This window comes from Triticum aestivum, chromosome 7B (genome assembly GCF_018294505.1).
Source record: "Triticum aestivum cultivar Chinese Spring chromosome 7B, IWGSC CS RefSeq v2.1, whole genome shotgun sequence".
NCBI lineage: Eukaryota > Viridiplantae > Streptophyta > Magnoliopsida > Poales > Poaceae > Triticum > Triticum aestivum.
The window spans coordinates 73,871,484-73,891,608 of NC_057813.1; the positions used below are offsets into that span (position 1 = coordinate 73,871,484).

At 50.4% G+C, this 20,125-nt stretch overlaps 2 pseudogenes; both read right to left on the reverse strand.

The window, feature by feature from the left end:
• Positions 1–1,641: 1,641 nt before the first annotated feature.
• On the reverse strand, positions 1,642–2,694 carry LOC123157675 (uncharacterized; annotated as a pseudogene).
• A 1,346-nt stretch (positions 2,695–4,040) lies between these two features.
• LOC123157676 (uncharacterized) lies at positions 4,041–18,337 on the reverse strand (annotated as a pseudogene).
• Positions 18,338–20,125: the final 1,788 nt, after the last annotated feature.

A 20,125-nucleotide genomic window follows, 5' to 3' on the forward strand; every position in this document is an offset into this window, starting at 1 on the left:
AGAGGTTGTAGAAAAATATGTGATGAACATTCACAATTTTTTTTGAATTTTTTTGACACATGTAAAATTAAAATTTTCAAACTGGTATCATGGTAGCACCCAAGCGATGGTCTCACCTGATATTCTCCCATTGAGAAACCTCATGAATGTGTGTATTGCTCTGATAATGAGACCATTGATTATCTTTTCTTCGATTGTGTGGTGGCTAAGCAAATCTGGACCCATGTCTCAGATGTTTTTTCTCCATTTAATTTGGATCAAATTATTTCTCTATTGCCAGGTTTTGGCCTGCTAATAAGAACCATACTGCTTTAAATTTTGTCTATGCATGCATTCTTTGGACTTTGTGGAGTCGTGCCACTAATTTACTGAGAGTAGTCGTTGTGCCACTGAAATCTACAACTCAACTAATTTCTCGTCAAGAATGAAATTGGACTCCACGATTTCAGTGGTGTTTGCAGATAAGAAATTTGGAATGCTAACAAGAGATAAACATGCACAAAGCAATTAAAGTGATTTTTGTTCCTGCCATCTTATATTTAAGCACGCTGCTCATTTGTGATGGTTTGCTATTTGGGATGGGCCGAGGTGTCCTCGAGATGGCAGCCACTGTGGCGAGGACGGCGCGGACACCAGGGGCGAGGGCAGTTCCTGGCGTGGCGGCGGCGTTGAGCACGGACGTAGTGTTGTCCAGCATCCCAAATGTGTATCATATCCTCCTTCTATAACTGCATTTTGAGTAATGAAATATAGAACATCTAATTACAAGAGGAACAAAATATACAGCTACAGAAGGAGGGTGTGGTCTGGTCAATATGCATACAAGAGGAACCATATTGAGATCTGTTAAAGATGCTATTAGGTCTAACTACTACATCCAGAACACCAATTATGAGACGATGGGCATACAAGAGGAACCATACTGTTGTCTGGTCAAATCATTTTCCCAAGCCCACAATTTTAATTTTCGCAAGATTATGTTTTCCATTCATTTTAAAGCCCAACTTGGCTTTGGTGAAATAGCAGCCAAAATTTTTGACACTAGAATTTATATATTCAACTAAATAAAATTAATAAATCAGGGAAGCGAAAATGAGTTGCTGATGAAACGAACACCACTACACAAACAAAAAGTCACTAGTCGAGACATCAAACTAAACTTGAACGAACTGAAGATTAATCCACATAAAAAGGCTGATAAATTACACCATTGTGGTTTCCATAGAAGCACCGGCCGGTACATGCAACATGAAAAAGAATAAAATGCATGAGAAAGAGAACTGACATCAATAGCAAACAGCTGGTTCCTCTCCCTCTTTTATGCATGTGAGACCACACCCTTCTTCTGTAACTGCATTTTGAGTGATGATGGCATCTAGAACATGTAAAATGCTGCTTTGATAAAAAACAAAGAGGAGTTTTGAAGGAGGGTATGAATATGATGCGATCAATATGCATACTACAGGAGGAACCAGCTGTGTTAGGTCCTAATTAGTACTCCCTCTGTTCCTAAATATTTGTCTTTCTAGAGATTTCAACAAATGACTAGATACGGAGCAAAATGAGTGAATCTACAATCTAAAATATGTCTATATACATCCGTATGTGGTAGTCTATTTGAAACATCAAAAAGACAAATATTTAGGAACAGAGGAAGTAGTTACATCCAGAATGCTGCATGAGAGAACAGCATGGTGTTCTTGGACACCGGATAGGACCTGGTGCAGGGCCGAGCTTTAGTCCGGAGCTCTCCCTCGCGATCATACTCGAGGCCAAACAAGGTGAGATGGAGCATGCTGTCGACCGGCTTCTCGTGCCGCAAGATGTTCTCGACGAGGCAAAATCTGTTGCAGCCCATTTAGGTGAGAGTGACATCCATGTGCCGGCCGCCACCCATCCACGGCTCCTCATTGTTGCGGCGGAACAGCTTCTCCTTGAGCATCCTGCAGTCCGGCGGCCGCTCGGCGGCGGCGCTGCGGGAGGCGACCGGGCAGCAGCAAACGTGCCCTTCGCCCTTGTGATGAATCCCGACCCATGCATCCAGGCTGCCGTCGAAGTAGGCTTGTCCTCTGAACGGCAACACCCAGTCCCCAAGCTCCTTCCAAAGGCCATTGCCAGTGTCGAAGGAATGGGTGACAGAGGCAGTGGACATGAAGATGGTGCGTCCGTCCGGGTGCAGCGCGTAGGCGACGACATCCAACCCACTGCACGGCGGCAGTGATGGCTCGCTGTTCCATGACCAGTCCATCTCATCACCCCGTAGGTTCCATGGATGGCTGCTGGCCTGGGAGCCCACGACAAGGCCTGCAAGCTGAGCACCTCAGTTGTTAAGGCATATAGCTTTTCACCAGCGGCCATGGCGGCCCAAAAGGCAGGGATCCCAGACGGAAGAGGCGGGCCCACGCGGAGGGCTTCGGTCTTGGTGTTGTAGACGATGGTTGGGGGAGCGGGAGCGTCATCGTCGTCTTCGAAGTAGTAACGAAGGTTGAGGGTGACAAAGATGTTGGTGCCCAGAGCAGCGAAATCCTTGGGGCCATGCACCGACGAGTATATCCGGGCGGCGGTGGGCTCGGGAAGCTCGTGCAATCCTCCTGAGTAGATCTCATCGGCGTCGAGCTTGTATATGTGATAGCCCTCCTCCCAGTCGTCCAGCGCCAAATAAAGGTGCTGCTTGCGCCGTGCCCTGCAGCGCAATCAGAACTCCGCCGCCGCCGTTTCCGGCTACTCTCCGCGCAATCATAACTCCGCCGACGCCGCCGTTTAGACGAGGAAGAGGAGCGAGTCTTCTCGAGCCTGCTGCCCATCGCCGCTAATCCAATCCAAGGATCTCTAACCTGGAATATGAAGATCTGGTTAATTTGTGGTGGGAGATTTATGTAGAGGGAGCTGTGGGAATCCAAGTCTTAATTGATAAGGAAGATCGGCTTAGTACCTTTGGTGATCGATGAGGAAGACCGATTTGAATCGGTTGAGACGAAAAATCCAACTCGGCAACCATCTCCGTGGCGCACTCTAGTTAGGGACGTTTTTTAGGGCTAAAAGCTGCTTTATTCAAAACCGATAGTCATAGGGATACAAATGATGTCCGGTGTACTAGTAACCAAAGATGGCGACCAAAATCTAATGTGTAGTAGCAGCTTTTGCGAGTATATGTGCTTCGCGATTACATTCACACAGATCTCATATGAAGATGGAGACATCTGCAACCTTCGTCTTGATCTCATCCACGATCACTTTGCTTGGGCCGGAATATGGTTCTTCAGTGTGTTTAGCACAATCTGTAGCAATCTGAACTCTCTGAAGATTCAAATTGAGCGCCAAGGACAGCCTTCACTGCAAGCCATTGCTTCTAACGTCTCTGGGTAATTAGATCTTGCATCACCACCGCTTAAGCAGCCAGAAAAAGACCAGTATAATCACGGCAAACCACCCCGATTGCACCACTTTCAGAGTCCTTTGCCCAGCCTGCTGAAGGTGCAGTCCACCTGTTCGTCCGCTGCCTAGAAGGCTCCTGGCTCGACCGGTTTACTGACCTGTGCCTCATTGGTACGAGCTCAAGATCCGAGATATACTATTTGTTAATAAAGCACACCGTCAAGTGTGGCGACTAGTACTGCTGCTCGTGTATAGCTTTCCTCCGAACCCACCATATAGACCAGAGACTTGCTATTGCTTTGATCAACTGTTCTTCATTCGCTGATTCCTGTAGTTCCACTAACCAAAGTCGAGTATCATCAGTCTTGATGGTCACCATGTGCTGAACTAATCTTCAGCTACCATGGCCCAGACACATTTGGCCAGATGGCAGTCAATAAGTGCATGTTTCCAAGGGACGGGGGTGGTGGCGGACAATGCGACCGGCCGGCTGTGCCAGGGCTAGAGAGGCGCTGCGCTCAAACCTGGCCAGATGGGCCAGTCCGGCCCGGCCAGGATTAAATGGGCCAGGCACGGGCGCAGTTGCAGAAAAACAGGAGGAGGGTGTGATCAATATGCATACAAAGAGGAGCCATTTTGGGATCTGTCGGACACGCTCTTTGGTCCTAATTACATCCAGAATGCTGCATGACAGAACAACATGGTGTTCTTGGACACTGCATACCCAAGCCTCTATATCCGGGGAAGTTTTTGCGTTGAGGTTTCACCACTTGGGTGAAAGCAACCCATAGACTAACGGCATGAGGGCACGTGTATTAAATTGGGATGTGGCGGGGTAGAAACTCATGTGTGGCCGTAGTTTGTTTTGTAAAATTTTTGAACTTGCTTGCTCCTTCACCGTGTGGCTCTAGCTGTTCAAGATGTATGTGCTTGACGTGTTGTGTTAGTTCTCAATTTTGCTTTCCCTTTTTACGCCGTTCTAGCATGCAGTAGGCCAGGTTGTGTCACAGAAAATATATGTATGTGTTTGCATGCCAGAGGAACCATGTACAGTGATTAAGAAATGAGAGCAAATCGGTGGTCAGCGCTGCGCACATACGTTCAGATGCAAGGCGAAAAGGTACGTGGTTAAATCAGCTACTGCATGCATGCGGATGAATGGGAACACGCCGCTTGGCCAATTGCAACTGCCCGAAGCGGTGATCATGATCAGGGGATTGGCACTTGGATCCAACGACAAGACGACAAGGTGCATGCAGCCGAGACGGAACGCGGTGCCTGAGTACGTGACTGGCCAATAATACTTTGTGTTTGATTTTGTTTCATACTCTCCATCCCTTTGTACACTATATATAGGTGTTCTTTCTTCCTGTACTTCGCCTACTTTCTTTGGTTCGTTTCTTTCTTCTTGTTTATACTAGCTTCATGGTTCATTATTCCTGCTGTCGTAATGGGCCGCGGCATCCGGGTCGGCCTCCTTGGCTGCGTGGAGCTGTCGTTGGTCGTCGTCCTCCTGCTCCGCCCGGTGTTGGCACTGCAGCAGTGAGCACGAGGCCATGCAGTGGTTCACGCAGCGCGCGGCGGAGGTGTAGGTGGCTCGCAGTTCTACCGCTGGCGGTGGGCATCGGCACAGCTCTCGTGTGATCGCGTCTAGGCCAAGCTCACAATGCGATGGCGGGTTGCGCGTGCGCGCGGTGACCATGAGTGGCGACGTGCGGTGTGGATGCAACATGTAGCAACGGGCAGTACTGGCAGCGGGGATGTTTCCAACCTCTCCTATCCCTCTTCTGATGTGGAGAATGGCGGCTCGGCACGGGACGCGACAGTGCGGCCGCCGGCGCCCTGCATCCTCCACCGGTGTCTCATGTATGTGCCCCTAGCCTCCTTCCTCCTACTATCTTCACTGCCTCCGTTGCAGTCGATGGATGTCCACATGCCAGACAACAGGCGCAGCAGCGACCATGGTCAGACCCGCGACTCCCGCCCCGCCAGTCGTAGACACTTCTTCTTGTGGCTTACTGCTTTCCCTGCAGGTGGAGCTCAAGTGCTCAATGTGGAGGAGCTCGCCATGGGCTAAGCATCGTTCTGGGCGCAGCTGACCGCCCTGCGCGACGACTGCTCCGACGCAGGCCAAGTGTTCGGCGTAATGTCTGAACGGTTGCAGGCAAAAATAATCAGCTCAGTCCGGAAATTATGTTGCTATATACTTGTGTTCTTTCCTGATGCTTACTTTGTATGAGCAATCTCTCTCTCCCTCACTTTTGGGCGGCACAATCTTTGTGAATTCAGAAGCTTGCAGGAGCATCAGTTGAATCATTTGGCGCTAAAGCTAAAGCTTGTGGAACTCTTTCTGTGCTGGCCTCACTGTCGAATAAAGGTATCATTTTTCAGGAACATTCGTCAAAGTTATGTTTATCTATTTTCCAATTTTTTTAAATAAAAATTAATAAGTGTTGCAAGATCATGGCTGCTAAGAGGTTACTCTAAAAACTAGGCATTTTGAATAGTGAGATGGTCTTTAATTTTCAGTGTTAAGTAAAGATTCAGATATTCAGTCAAGTTGCTTGAAAGCTGGGTCTAATGCATTTCTGATCAAAAGCAGGGCATTTTGAATAGAATGGGACGCTTTTCAGTTTTCTTAGTGTCAAGTAAGCATTCAATTAGATGGGTATAGTACATTTCTGATTAAGTACTGGAAACCGTAAGAGTTGAGCAGAAAATAGTACACAAACTTAATTCCACACTTTAATATCCAACCAAAGTACAGCCTGGTCTTTTGCTGAAAGTGTTGTTGTTCAGTAAAATCGTTCTTTGGTACTATAATGTAATTCCACGCTTTCATATTCAACCAAAGTACACCTTGATCTTTTCCTGCAAGTGCTATTGTTCAGTAAAATCATTCTTTAGTATAATGGGGCAGAATCTCGATACACTGATGGTAGATCCTGTAATCGTGTACCTGCCAAATATATAACTCATTCCATTTATACATAGAGTACCTTTGTGGTGCCATGTTAAATAAGGGTGGCCATTTTTGCATGACGGACAGTTGAGTGAAAAACTGATATGGATTCATATCAGAACTCATGTAACGTAAGTGATTTCTTCTAATTATTTTGTGCAAATATCTTACGATCTTATTTTTTCTGGGTTATCATTGGTCAGCTTACAACGATCAAAATCCCTTCCCCTGTCGTGCTTCCACTATCTTCTGTAAGATCCTTGAATTGCTTTATTTCATGGTTTCGGTTGTGAATGAATTTCGAAGGATCACAAAGTAGTCTTTAGTTCAGTTTGTCCATTTATACTTTTATAGTGTTGATGCATCTAGCTACGTGTTCCTTTATTTTGCTGTAAAATGAAATAGCATTTTTTTTGTCGTTTAATTCTTCAAGATATTTAATGATGTGATCTGAAACTTGCAGCTTTGTTCTGTTATGGAGAGCTGGGAGTTTTAGGGATAAAATCAGCCACACTGCTCCAAACAAGCGAACAGAGAAATCAGTTAGCATGTAACATCTCATCATGCTCCTGTCAACGAAATAAGTAGCATCTATATAACATCTCCTCATACTCTTCTCAATGAATTAACTTTAGATTTGACAGTAGTTTCTATTGAACATTTGTTTAACTTCTTTGTTTCTTTTCAGTGTAAACTATAATAGAGGAGTATATCACACAAATGCTATGTGGGAAGAGGTATTTACAATTGAAAATATTAAGGAAATTTACTAACAGCGCATCATTACTTGCCTTATTATGACTGTACAATTTCACAAACATATCTTCTATATTGAATCACATCGGATTGAAAAAAAGGTATCTCAACTCAGCAACACCTCACACAACATCACAAATTTCATTAGCAATGTCGAACCAATTTCACAGCAATGAATCAACAGGGCGCGGCGTGCCGCCGCGCGGGCATAGCTAGTAGGACCTAGTGCAGGGCCGATCCTTGGTCCGGAGCTCTCCCACGCGGTCAAGCTCAGAGGCTAAACAAGGTGACATGGAGCATGCTGTCGAGAGCATTCTTGCGGCGCAAGATGTTCTCGACGAGGCAAAGCCTGCCTTTGCCCATGTAGGTAAGAGCAACTCCAATGGGCCGGGTCGGCACATTTATCCGCTTTATGTCTGTTTGGTTCGGCCGCCCGCCTGGCGTCCGCCCTGTTTTGCATTTGGATCGGTAGCGCGCCCAACGCGCCGACCCATTTTCATGTCCGCACTCAATTTTAAAAAAAGGCCTGTGGCCATAGATCATGCCAGCAGCCATGTCTCATGTTGACACCATGCCAGCGCTGGCATAAATTGCCAGCTTCAAAAAATATCACCACACAGTTCATGATGGCGCACTCGTCAGCGGCCGGCACACATGCTAGCACACAAAAAGGGGTGGGACTTGAGTTCGACCACGCCATCGCGGCCCCGTGGTCATGCCAGCACGCAAGCCGGCATACAAAAAAGAAGACGCTCGCGGCCACAAGATCACTCATCGGTGAACTTGAGCATGTCAGCCTGAATTTTCTCGAACCACGGCCTCTTCCTTGGCGACACGGTGTTGAGATACACCTTCATGATATCCACCCCGGTCATCATGGTCGCGAGTGCCACTTCTTTGGCCTTGGTCTTGGCGTTGGCGGCCTCGATCTCGAGCATCTTGGCTTGCTTCTCCGCCTCCAACTCAAGCATCTTGGCTTGCTTCTTCACGTCCATCTCTAGCCTCCTTATTTGGATCTCCATGGAGGCGTTCATTTGCTCATCTTTGAAACGGTGGCGCTCCTCCTCTCTTGAGTCCTTCTTGTTCATCATGCCCTCCACGCTTGCGATCAAGGCGTTCGATGCCGCATCCCGCTTGTCCTCCTTGGAGTTGGTCTTCCCCCGTGGCCGAGCCGGCTCACCATCCCCAACCTCCTCCATAGCTTCCTTCCTCCCGCGCGACTTAAGGGCGGCATATTGCGCCTTGAACATCTCCTCGTCTTTTATGACCCTAAAGCAATGGGAGAGGTTGAAGCACTTGCCGTTGTGTTGGACCTTGAATGCCTCCAAAGCTTGAAATGCCTACAAATGTTTTCATGCAAGCATGTTGACACAAATGTTATGCAAATGAACACGCAAGCATGAACTTGATGACACAAAAGAGGACGGTTTTCTGCCATACCTTGTCTTGCATGCCGATGCCACTCATGGGGCGGGCCTTGACGCTCTCAAGAGTGGGACAAAACTTGTTGCACTCTTGTTAGATCACTCTCCATTGCTTCGAAATGGACACCCACCGACGCGTGATCACAATTTGGTAAGGAGGAAACTTCTTAAGCTCATGAAACTCTCGGTGGACATGAATCCAACAAGTCGAATGCTTTTGTTCAGCGCCGGTCTTGGGGTCTTGTCCAATGTCTCTCCAACACTCGCAAAGAAGCTTGTCCTCGGCCGCCGTGTATACCTTCGTGCGCTTTCTCGGCTTCGGCCCGACGGCTTGGTTGGCGAGCTCGTCCTCAAACAAAGGCTCCACTTTGATGTAACACTCGTCCTCTTCCTCTTGCCCGTATTCGTTCGAAAACTCGTGGTCAATTGGGAAGCCGTCCAGTTCCATGCCGACCTGATCACGCATGAAGGCCGACTGATCGGGATCATAGCCAGCGCCCGGCGTGAACGCCCCGTGGTCGTCCTGGATTTGTGTCTCGTCGGGGTCGTAGCCAGCGGCCGGCGCACCGCCCTCAAAGATGAGGTTCTGCATGTAGTCCTTGTCACCAGCGGCCGACATTTTGTCGAACAGGTTGCGGGCGTCTGGTACCATGTTGGCCGGCATCTGTGGCATGCGTTTCCTTGCGCCTCCGGATGACGAGCCACCGACTACCAGTGTGGCATTGAGGTCAATGGGCACGGGCGCGGGCGTGGAAGGCGCCACCACGCTCATGTCGGGCGAGCACTCCCGGAGAGGCGGGAGGCCTGCGGGTACACATGGAAGCTGGGCACCGGGGTGCAAGCTGACGCGTAGGGCGAGTCGGGCAGCACCATCCGAGGGGACGCGGATGAGCCGGTGCTGACCGCGGTGGCCACGGCGACGTTGATGAGGCTGTGCTGGCCAGGGTTTAACCCTAGCATATAGAGCGCCTCCCTCGTTGCCGCCGCGACGCGGGAGTTGGGGACCTCCTACTGCGTGGTGGCGGCGACGTGGAAGCCGAGACGGCTTCACCCCTCGTGTCTGCGGCGTGCCTCCGACCCTTCCTCTTGGCCGACTCCGCCGCCCGCTGTTTGGGCATCAGCGCCTTCTTTGGCTTGGTCGCGGTGGCGGTCTTGTGCGGGGCACGAGGATTGCCTTTGCCGGAGGGGGTGGTCTTCATGCCGGACGGGGCGAGGGAGGCGAGCCCAGCGGCGGCATCAAGGTCGAGGTCGTCGTCCATGGCGGGTGTGGGGCAGGAGCGCATGCGGGCGGGAGGGTTTTGGGGAAAATGGGGGGAAATGATGCTAGCTGCCACCGACCGGCGGGCCCAGGGAGAGGAGTAGGCGCGCGCGCATCCGTCTCGTGTCCGCGTCGACGCAAATCCGGCTCAAAAATGGGCCAGGAATGGGTCACCCGCGAACGAAAAGCGGACGCGCGTCCGTTTGGGTTGGCGCGTTGGGCTTCCTTTTGTGTCCGCGCCGACCCAAACGGACGGCAACGGATGAAATGGGTCGCCCCGTTGGAGTTGCTCTAAGAGCTTCTCCACTCATCCCCCCCCCAGCGCACTCGGCGAATGCGTTTTGGCCTATGCACTGACGGTTTTTTCGCCCTGGGGGCGATTCAGTTACCAGCCGCACCCTAGGTTTCGGCCTCAAGATGCACATAAATTCAAACTTGTCTTCCCACTGCCAAAAAAAGGCCACAAGTTTGGAGATCATCAACGATCTGCCACAGTCCAGCGATCACCATGCCACAGTTCGGCGATCAAACATACACGAAAGTTCGACGTTCAAAAGAAAGGACATGTAGACAAAGGAATGCATCAGACGACGGGCTCCTCTAGCGTGGGACTGGCCGCCGCCAGCGTGCTCGGCGTCGGTGTGGCTTCGGTGCTCGGGCTGGTCGGTGTCGGCATGGCTTCTGCGCTTCGTGTCGGTGTGGCTTCATCGCTTGGGCTGGGTGTCGGCGTTGGGGTCGGCATGGGCATAGGTGTGGCGGTCGATCGAAGGCATATGGTTCAAGATGAGGCCGCGCTCCGACAAGTACTACGCCTTGACCTGCTCGTCCATCGTCGACATGTCCGCCCCATCAAGAATGCCAGGTCGATGTTCCTCTTCTTCGCTGCGATGTTTTTCCGGAGTAGGTCGAGTTTGATGGCGCTAGTCGTCATCAACGCTGACCACCGAGCGTCGGATTTCTCCTTCCTCCTTGCGGCCCTGCTCTTGGTGTCGGTGATGCACTGCTCGATCGATGATTGAAGCTGTTCGGTAGCTGGTGTTGCGTTCCTCGCTGTCTGGGCTCTTTTGTTGCTGTCAGGGCGCCCATCCGCCCCGTACGAGGCGGGCGCGTCTGGCTTGTAGGTCTCCTTGGCCTTGGCGAGGGTGAGCCGGACATCCCTCCACTTCTCGCATGACTTGATCCAGGAAAACACGTGAAGGAACTTGAACTCTTGGTCGTTGCTGTCCTGGCGGTACATGTTGAACATCCGGACCATCTGCGTAGCGAAAGAACAAGTGTCGACGACGTGCACGGCGAAAGAAGTGAGCCTGCGGCTGGATATACCTAACCCTCGACGTTGGCGCCGCTTTCTAGGCGAGCCGCTTTCTAGGCGAGCCGCGATCTCCTCAATGATCCCATGCCATTTTTTGCAGGCCGCCTGGATGACCGCCCAATGGTTTGCCATGGCTTTTCGCCGCGCTGCATGTGGATGGTGGCGAAGTAGGGGTCGACCAGCTTGCGCTCATCGAACACCAACTTGATCTGTCTCCAGTACGCACCGACGTTTTGGTTCACGCCGGTGATCGGTTCGATGTGGTCTTCCATGTTTCGGCGAGTCACTCGTCTTCTTTGGACGTCCACTTGACGCGCGGCTCGCCTGTCCTGGCATTGCCCTCCTGCTTCTTCTTTCCCCCTTTCCTCGCCTGCGCTGGTGCTGGCTCCATCTCCTCCTCCTTCTCCTCATCCTCCTCCTCAGCATCATCGAGCTCCTCGTCCATGTCGACGGCGGTATCCATTGTGTCGTCTAGCGCATGGAACCCGGGGTAGGAGACGGCGGCGATCGAGCCGCTCGTGATGATCTTGTCCAGGTTGGCCTCGGTCGCGCTGGGGTTGCCAAAATGTGGCGCCGAGGCTTGTGAGAAGGTTTGGGCTCCCCGGCGCAAAGGCGGCGTCAGCGAGGCTGAGTACGCCGGTGGCGAGTAGTTGTACTGGGCGTGGAGGCCGGCGAACGCGGGCGAGGGAGTGCGCTGGTTGGGGTTCAGATCGGAGGGTGGGCACGCGGCGACGCGCCATGTGGGAACGTGATGTTGGAGTTGAATCCATCACGCACGTCGCCGTCGGAGTAGCCAGGCGAGGGTGCGTACCCCCAGGGCGGCGCCGAGAAGTTTAACAGCGACGGGACGCTCTGTTGGCTCTCCACATAGCTTGCGGGGCATGGCCGGGCGGATTCATCATCCCCACGCGAGACGCCTCTGCCTGCTCCACCACCGCCGCCGTGTCCCTGGCCTTCTTGGCGTTGAGCCTGTTCCGCCGGTTGGTGGTGACAGCCTCCCGGCGCTGAACCTCCGCCCTCCACTCGGTGTTGGACATGCCCGGTGGTTTTGCCTGCGGCGCCCTCGGCTTCCTCTGTTTCGGCTGGGTGGAATCGGCAGTTGCGGCGGAGCGAGTGGCCGAATACTTCTTCGGCGGCAATGCCGGCCGGATGGCGGGTAGTGGGAGAAGAATGATGGGAGTGGCGGGGCAGAAGGGGGAAGCAATGAGGAAATGGAGGGAAGCGGGAAACGGCGGGAAAAGGCCTATCTATCGCCGACAGAGCGGGCCCACATACCTTTTCACTTTGGTCGGCGCCCCCAGGTGCCCCCCCAGGGAACTGGGTTCGGCTCGAGTTCGCCGGCTATTATTTCGCCCAAACCAACGGTAAACAAGGACCCGGGGGGGGGGGGGGCGACTGGGCCGATTTTTTGCCGCCGGTGCTAAAAAAAGGCGCCCTGGGAGGCCTCTTTGGGAGGCCAGTGGAGATGCTCTAAGGGTGGTCTTCAGGTACCGACCGCCGGTCACCACATCTCCTCATTATTGTGGTGGAACAACTTCTCCTTGAGCATCCTGCAATCCGGCGGCCGGACGGCGGTAGTGCTGCGAGAGGCGACTGGGCAGCAGCAGACGTATCCTTCCTCCTTGTGATAGATCCCAAGTTCCCAACCCACACATCCAAGTAGGCGTCGAAGTATGTCTGGCCTTTGAAAGGCAGAACCCAATCCCCGAGCTCCTTCCACGAGCCATTGCTGGTGTCCAAGCTGTAAGATGTATTTTCTGGAAGTGTTCCTACTCCTCCGTAGAGGAGCCGCGGGGTTTTATTGATCGAGGGCAGGAATCACCCCTGCCGTGGTTTACAAGTCTTCTACCGATCACTTGGATTCGGTAGGATAAGAGATAGGAGGTTACAAGGGAGAGGAAGAGATAAGTAGTTGAGATTACAATCAAATATATCTCCAAGTCTAACACCCTCCCTTAATCTGAACTACCTATCCTAGATTAAGATTGTTCTTGAATGCTTCAAACGGCTTGTACGGTAGAGCTTTGGTGAACCCATCAGCTACTTGATCTTTGGAAGGAATAAAATGTATCTCCAACTTCTTCTCTGCAACTCTTTCTCGTACAAAGTGAAAGTCTATTTCGATGTGCTTGGTTCTGGCATGAAAAACAGGATTGACACTTAAATAAGTAGCACCCAAGTTATCACACCATAGACATGAAGCATGATGTCGCTTTACACCCAATTCTTCAAGCAAAGACTCAACAAAAATAATCTCTGCAGTAGCATTTGCCAATGATTTATACTCGGCTTCAGTACTTGACCTTGACACTGTTGCTTGTTTCCTGGCACTCCATGAAATGAGGTTAGAACCAAAGAAAACAACAAACCCTCCTGTGGATTTTCTATCATCACTGCAGCCTGCCCAATCTGCATTAGAAAAAGCACTAACAAGTGTAGAATTGGAACGTTTGAAATATATCCCCAAACCTACAGTATGCTTAATATACCGTATGATCCTTTTGACAGCTGTCCAATGAGCAGAAGTAGGAGCATGTAGGTATTGACATACTTTGTTAACAGAAAATGAGATATATGGTCATCTCAAGGTTAAGTATTGCAAGGCTCCAACAACACTCCTGTATCTAGTACTTTCCTTTTCATTAAGTGGTTCCCCTTCATAAGATGACAATTGTTCTGATGAAGATAATGGTGTGGGTGAAGGCTTGCAATCCTTCATTCCCATCCGAGCCAAGAGTTCAGTGGCATATTTTTCCTGTTTCAACACTATACCATCCTGAGCTTTCTTAACTTCAATGCCTAGAAAGAAACTCAAATCACCAAGATCCTTTAAAGCAAATTCTGAGCTTAGATCATGTAAGAGAGCATCAATAGCATTCTGAGAAGAGCTTGCAACTATAATATCATCAACATATATGAGCACAAAGATGATAGTATTTGCCTTATTGCATATGAAGAGAAATGTGTTAGCTTTTGATGCAATAAAGCCAAGGTGTTTCAACTGCATACTTAACCTGGAATACCATGCTCTAGGTGCTTGTTTCAAGCCATATAGAGATTTATCAAGCTTGCATACATAATGTGGTTTTTGCTTGCTTTCATAACCTGGTGGTTGCCTCATGTAGACCTCCTCTTCCAGAACACCATGCAAAAACACGTTCTTTACGTCTAGCTGTCTCAAGCTCCATCCCCTAGACACAGCAATAGCTAGCACAAGTCTTATGGTTGCAGCTTTTACCACAGGACTAAATGTATCCTCATAATCAATACCATAACGCTGCTTAAAGCCTTTAGCAACAAGACGTGCTTTATACCTATCAATGGAGCCATCTGCCTTTTTCTTGATCCTATACACCCATTTACAATCAATGATGTTTTTACCTTTCTGATATGGTACCAAATGCCATGTCTTGTTTTTCATCAGGGACATATACTCCTCATCCATAGCCTTTTTCCACTTTTGATCTCCAAATGCATCATCTAGTTTTGTTGGCTCTCCTAAAATGCACAACATACAATACGATATAGTGCCATCAGTTCTTATTTTTGGATTTTTGATACCTTTTTGTAGTCGAGTTGTGACTCTGGATGTGGTTGGTTGCTGTTGTACACGCGGGCGCACAAATTCGCTAGTTGCAGGGGATCCTGGAGAAGAGGCAGGCGTTGCCGCACCAGATCCAGCGGTGACAGGTGTGGTCTGTTCTTCCACAGCTGCACCACCTATTGCCGCAGTTGATCCCGCGCCAACTGCGCCGGGTGGGCCTTCCGGCTGCATGTGCTCGCCACGCCTCGCAGTGATTGGCTGCATGCGCGGGCCGCTTGAGGGGGGTCCTCCGCGTGAGGACGTGGCGGCTGCGGGATGGCTCGCTCACGCCTGGCTCTCCAGGCCGACCGGTTCGTGATCCGACGAGGATATTCGCGCGTAATCCGAGGGAGATTGACGAGCAGGGGTGGCAGGCGCCGCCAGATCATCCTCGAACGCTACGCCAGCTTCATCTTCTTCTTCTACATGAAATATGGCCTCATTTTGGATGAGATTTTGAGCATTCTGATCATTTTGAACTCTGTTTTCTTCAGGTACATGCACACACGGAAGACACGAACTGGTTCCAGCAGGAATATTATCATCATGTTGGTTTGTGCAATTGTTTCCCCCGTGATCAAAAGCTCGAAGTGTAGATGGAAGAAGTAGAATCTCTTGACGAAGAAGAGCGTCGACATTGGGATGGAGAGATTCAAAAGGGATAACTGATTCATCAAACACTACGTCTCGAGATATATAAACTCGGCCTGTGGGAACATCTAGGCACTTGACTCCTTTGTGCATAGGGCTATCGCCCCAAAACACACTTTTTTTGAACGAAACGCAAGTTTGCGTGTGTTGTACGGTCTTAGGTTCGGCCAACATGCACAACCAAAGACTCATAGAGATTTGAAGTCTGGTTTGGTTCCAAACAAACGTGTGATGGGACTTTCGAATTTGATGACTTTACTGGGTCGAATATTTATGAGATATGTGGCGGTGAGGAAAGCTTCATCCTAGAATTTTAGGGGCATGGAAGCATTGGCTAGGAGTGCTAATCCTACCTCAACAACATGATGATGTTTACGTTTAGTCGACCCGTTTTGCTGATGAGCATGGGGACAAGAGACATGGTGAGAGATTCCAATTTTTTGAAAAAAAAGAATTTAGCTTCTCATACTCACCACCCCAGTCGGTTTGCATGGCAAGAATTTTTGAGTCTAGTTGGCGTTCAACAAGATTTTGGAAGTTGGTAAAAATTTGGAAAACATCAGATCGTTTCTTTAACAAATAGATCCAGGTGAACTTGATATAATCATCAATGAAGCTAACATAGTATGAGAATCTACCAACTGATGTGGGAGCTGGTCCCCATACATCTGAGAGAATAAGCTGCAAAGGAGCTGTAGAAACACTTGTTGATATAGGATAAGGTAATTGGTGACTCTTCGCTTGCTGGCAAGCATCACAAATCGACTCAACGCTAGACTCATAAGGGAGATTATTCTTGCTAAGGACATGTTGAACTATAACTGAAGAGGGATGACCCAGACGACTATGCCACCTTGCCGAGGAAGGTTTGGTGACACTCCATGCTTGTTTATTTGACCATGATGGAGATGAAGATGATATGAGTGGATATAGGCCTCCCTCACACTTTCCTCTAAGGATGACCCTCCTCGTTGCCAAGTCCTTGATCACAAAAGAGTGAGGATAAAATATTATGAGAACATTGTTGTCAAGGGCAAAACGATGAACAGAAACAAGATTTTTGGAGGCATGTGGAACATGTAAGACATTGTTAAGATGTAGATCTTTAACGGGGGTTTTGACAATTGAATTTCCAACATGAGTAATGTCCATACCAGTTCCACTTGCCGTGTGTATCTGATCACCGCCGTGGTACCTTTCCCGCATCGTCAGCTTGTCGAGCTCCCCCGTGATATGCTCAGTGGCGCCGGAGTCAGCATACCAGTTGGTGTCGATGCCATAATTGTTGGTGACGAGGTTGGCTGCTTTCTTCTCTTCATGATCATCATCATACCGATGCCAACAGGCTCTATCTCCACCAGCATGGAACTTGTAGCAGATTTGGCATTCAGGGTAGTCGCCTTCTTGCTGTTGCTATTGTTGTGGTTGAGGGCGATACCGTTGCTGATGACGGCCACCGCCACCCCCACGACTCGGGGAAGGAGAGGAGCGGTTTCCTCGACCACGTCCTCCTATATTGCTTCGGCCACGGCCTCCCCTGCCGCGGGACTGCCCGCGCTCTCTGTAGACGGTGTTGGCAGAGGAGCGGAATCCTGCTGGACCATCGCCCAACATCTCCATCAGCTGATCAAACACAGCGATCTATGCGAAGAGGTTGTCGACGATGATGGAGTTCTTGATGGCGCCGACTGCTGCCATGATGGGATCATAGTCCCGATCAAGGCCAGCAAGAATGTAGTCCATCATCTCCAGATCGGTTACAGGACGCCCAACCGCAGCTAGCTCGTCCTCGAGGCTTTTCATCTTGGCGATGAAAGCGTTGCTTGACATGTTTCCTTTCTTGGTGTTGGAGATGGCCATCCGTAGATTGGTTATGCGGGATTGTGACTGCACGGCGAATAAAGTGGTAAGAGAGTCCAGAGATCAAAGATATTGTCCTTACCGATGACTTGCGCCAGGATTTCCTGAGTGAGAGAGTTCAGCAGGTAGCTCAGAACCTGCTGATCCTTCGACAACCACGGACCATACAGAGGATTGGGCTCTATGGCCATGGTTTTGTCCGCCTTGGTGACTTCTGTGGTCTTTGGCGGTGCGGCGTCGCTGCCGTCTAGGAGGCCGGTCACTTGCGTGCCTCGCAGTGCCGGCATGACCTGCGCCTTCCATAGGAGGTAGTTCCCCCTTGCGAGCTTCTCTGTTGGTGGAGCACCTAGGTTGAGGCCGACGGCGCTTGAGCTCATAGCCATGGCGATGGAAGGGTGTTAGGGTTTCTGGTTCGCTAGACGATAGGAAGACGCGTGGCTCTGTATACCATGTAAGATGTATTTTGTGGAAGCCTTCCTACTCCTCTGTAGAGGAGCCACGGGGTTTTATTGATCGAGGGCAGGAATCACCCCTGCCGTGGTTTACAAGTCTTCTACCAATCGCTTGGATTCGGTCGGATAAGAGATAGTAGGTTACAAGGGAGAGGAAGAGATAAGTAGTTGAGATTACAAACAAATATATCTCTAAGTCTAACACAAGCAATGGGTAACGGAGGCGGTGGACATGAAGATGGTGCGTCCGTCCAGGTGCAAAGCGTAGGCGACGACATCCATCCCGGTGCACAGGGGCGGTGATGGCACGGTGTTCCATATCCAATCCCTCTCTTGATCGTTCCATCTACCGTCGATGGGAGCCCACAACAGGGCCTGCAAGCTGAGCACCTGATTTGTTAAGGCGTATAGCTTTCCACAGGCAGCCATGGTGGTCCTCAAGGCAGGGACCCCATATGGAAGGGGCCGGACTGCAGCCATGGCAGCGGTCCTCGTGTTGTAGACGATGGTTGGGGGAGCATAATTGCGGTCGCCGGAGTGGTAATAACATGGATCAGGTGTGGCGAAGATGCCGGCGCCCAGAGCGGCGAAGTCCATGGGGCGCACACCGGCGAGTTCATCTGGACGGCAGCGGGCTCGGGAAGCTCACGCTCTCCTCCTCTTCCTGAGTCGTCCGAGATGTCATCGGCGTCAAGCTTGTACATGTTGTAGCCGCTCGTCGAGTCATCCAGCACCAAAATAAAGGTGTTGCTTCCGCTGTGGCCTGCTACGTGTTGCGCAATCGCAATCGCAGTCCCAATCCCGCGGCCGCAGTTTTGACAACATGGAGGAGGACCCCTTGTCGTGGTCCTAAGACTAACAGTAGAAAGGGGGGTAGGTATGGAGAGGCAAGATCTTAGCTATGATGAAGGTGTACACACGAGGTTTACGAGTTCAGGCCCTTCTCGGAGGAAGTAATAGCCCTACGTCTCGGTGCCCGGAGGCGGTCGATTGGATTGTGTGTGTTGAATTACAGGGGGTGCGAACCCTTGTCCTAGAGGAGGGTGGCGGCTTATATAGAGTGCGCCAAGACCCTAGCCCGCCTCCATTACAAGGGGCTTAATGTACATAAAGTAAGGGGCGTTACTGGTAACGCCAGTCTTAAGTACTCTTAATGCTCATAAAGACTTAGGAGTGAATGTCCGGCCATTGCATGCTCTTCCGACTCCTGATCTTTTCTATAGTCGAGTGACTCCCCATATCGTTGAGTGACGGTAGGGGGTGACCGTCGAGTGATTTTATTGTCGAGTGGATTGCACTCGACGTACTCGACTGGTGTTCTTCTGTTGACTCTTGGTCTTTTTATCTTCTGGGGTAGTGTACTTGGGTAGGACGTATAGGTCGGGCATATGACCCTACCCCAGGTCTATATCATCGTCAGTAGCCCCCGAATGGATTAAGGTGCGAGTGGAAAGTAGATTGAAGTTGAACCTGCTCCAAGCTTCGGGCATTCACGAGTGCTTTCTGCAAATCTAAACGCCTGCGTCGGTATTTTGGTGTTGACTCAGTCGCCTTGATCCATTCAATAAGCCGTCGACAGAACTGGTGACATCAAGCGTCGAGTGTTGTGTTAGGCCGCGAGATCTTGGGCATGATTGTCTGCGGCGCATCCCAGATTTCGCGGGATACGAATTTTCGGATAAGCGCGCAGGCCGAAGAGTGCCAAAACAGGCGGCTCGGATAAGTAGCAATGCCTCGATTACTGTGCTACCTTTTCGCCACGTACGCTGCGCGCAACTGTTGGAGGATTTGATGGGATTGCCTGGGTGCACGTGTCAGTCACTCAGAAGTGGCCCTTTATAAGGTGACGGGACCGAGGCGCTTGCACTGTGCATGCCTGTTCCTCCTTGTTTCTCCTTTATTCCTCCACCGCTCCCAGCGCCTCCGCTCTCGACGCCACTGATGGTGTCCTAGACTAGGGGGTACTCACCACGCCGTCCCCTGATCAGTTAGATTGGGCCGAGGACCCCCATGGCCGTATACTCATGGGCCAGTTTAGACAGTTGCCACATACAAGGAAGATTTCACAAGACTTGGTGATCAAGACAAGGACTCCTCCCCCACCGGCGTATTCGGCTAGGACTCTTGTTATCCTAGGCCTCTGGTACATTATATAAACCGAGGCTAGGCTAGTCGATAGAGGATCATTATTATGACATTACTCATCATACCTCTATGGTTTAGACCACAACATATGATCTCAAGGTAGACCAACTCTTGTAACCCCTATATTCATTATAGTCAATCAAGCAGCATGTAGGGTATTATCTCATCAAGAGAGCCCGAAGCTGGGTAAAATCCAATGTTCATGTTACCATTGATCCTAAGACACACTGCTTGGGACCCCCTACCCGAGATCCGCCGGTTTTGACACCGACATTGGTGCTTTCATTGAGAGTTCCGCTGTGTGATCGGCAACAGGATCAATGGCTCGACTGCAGGTCAACTGCGAC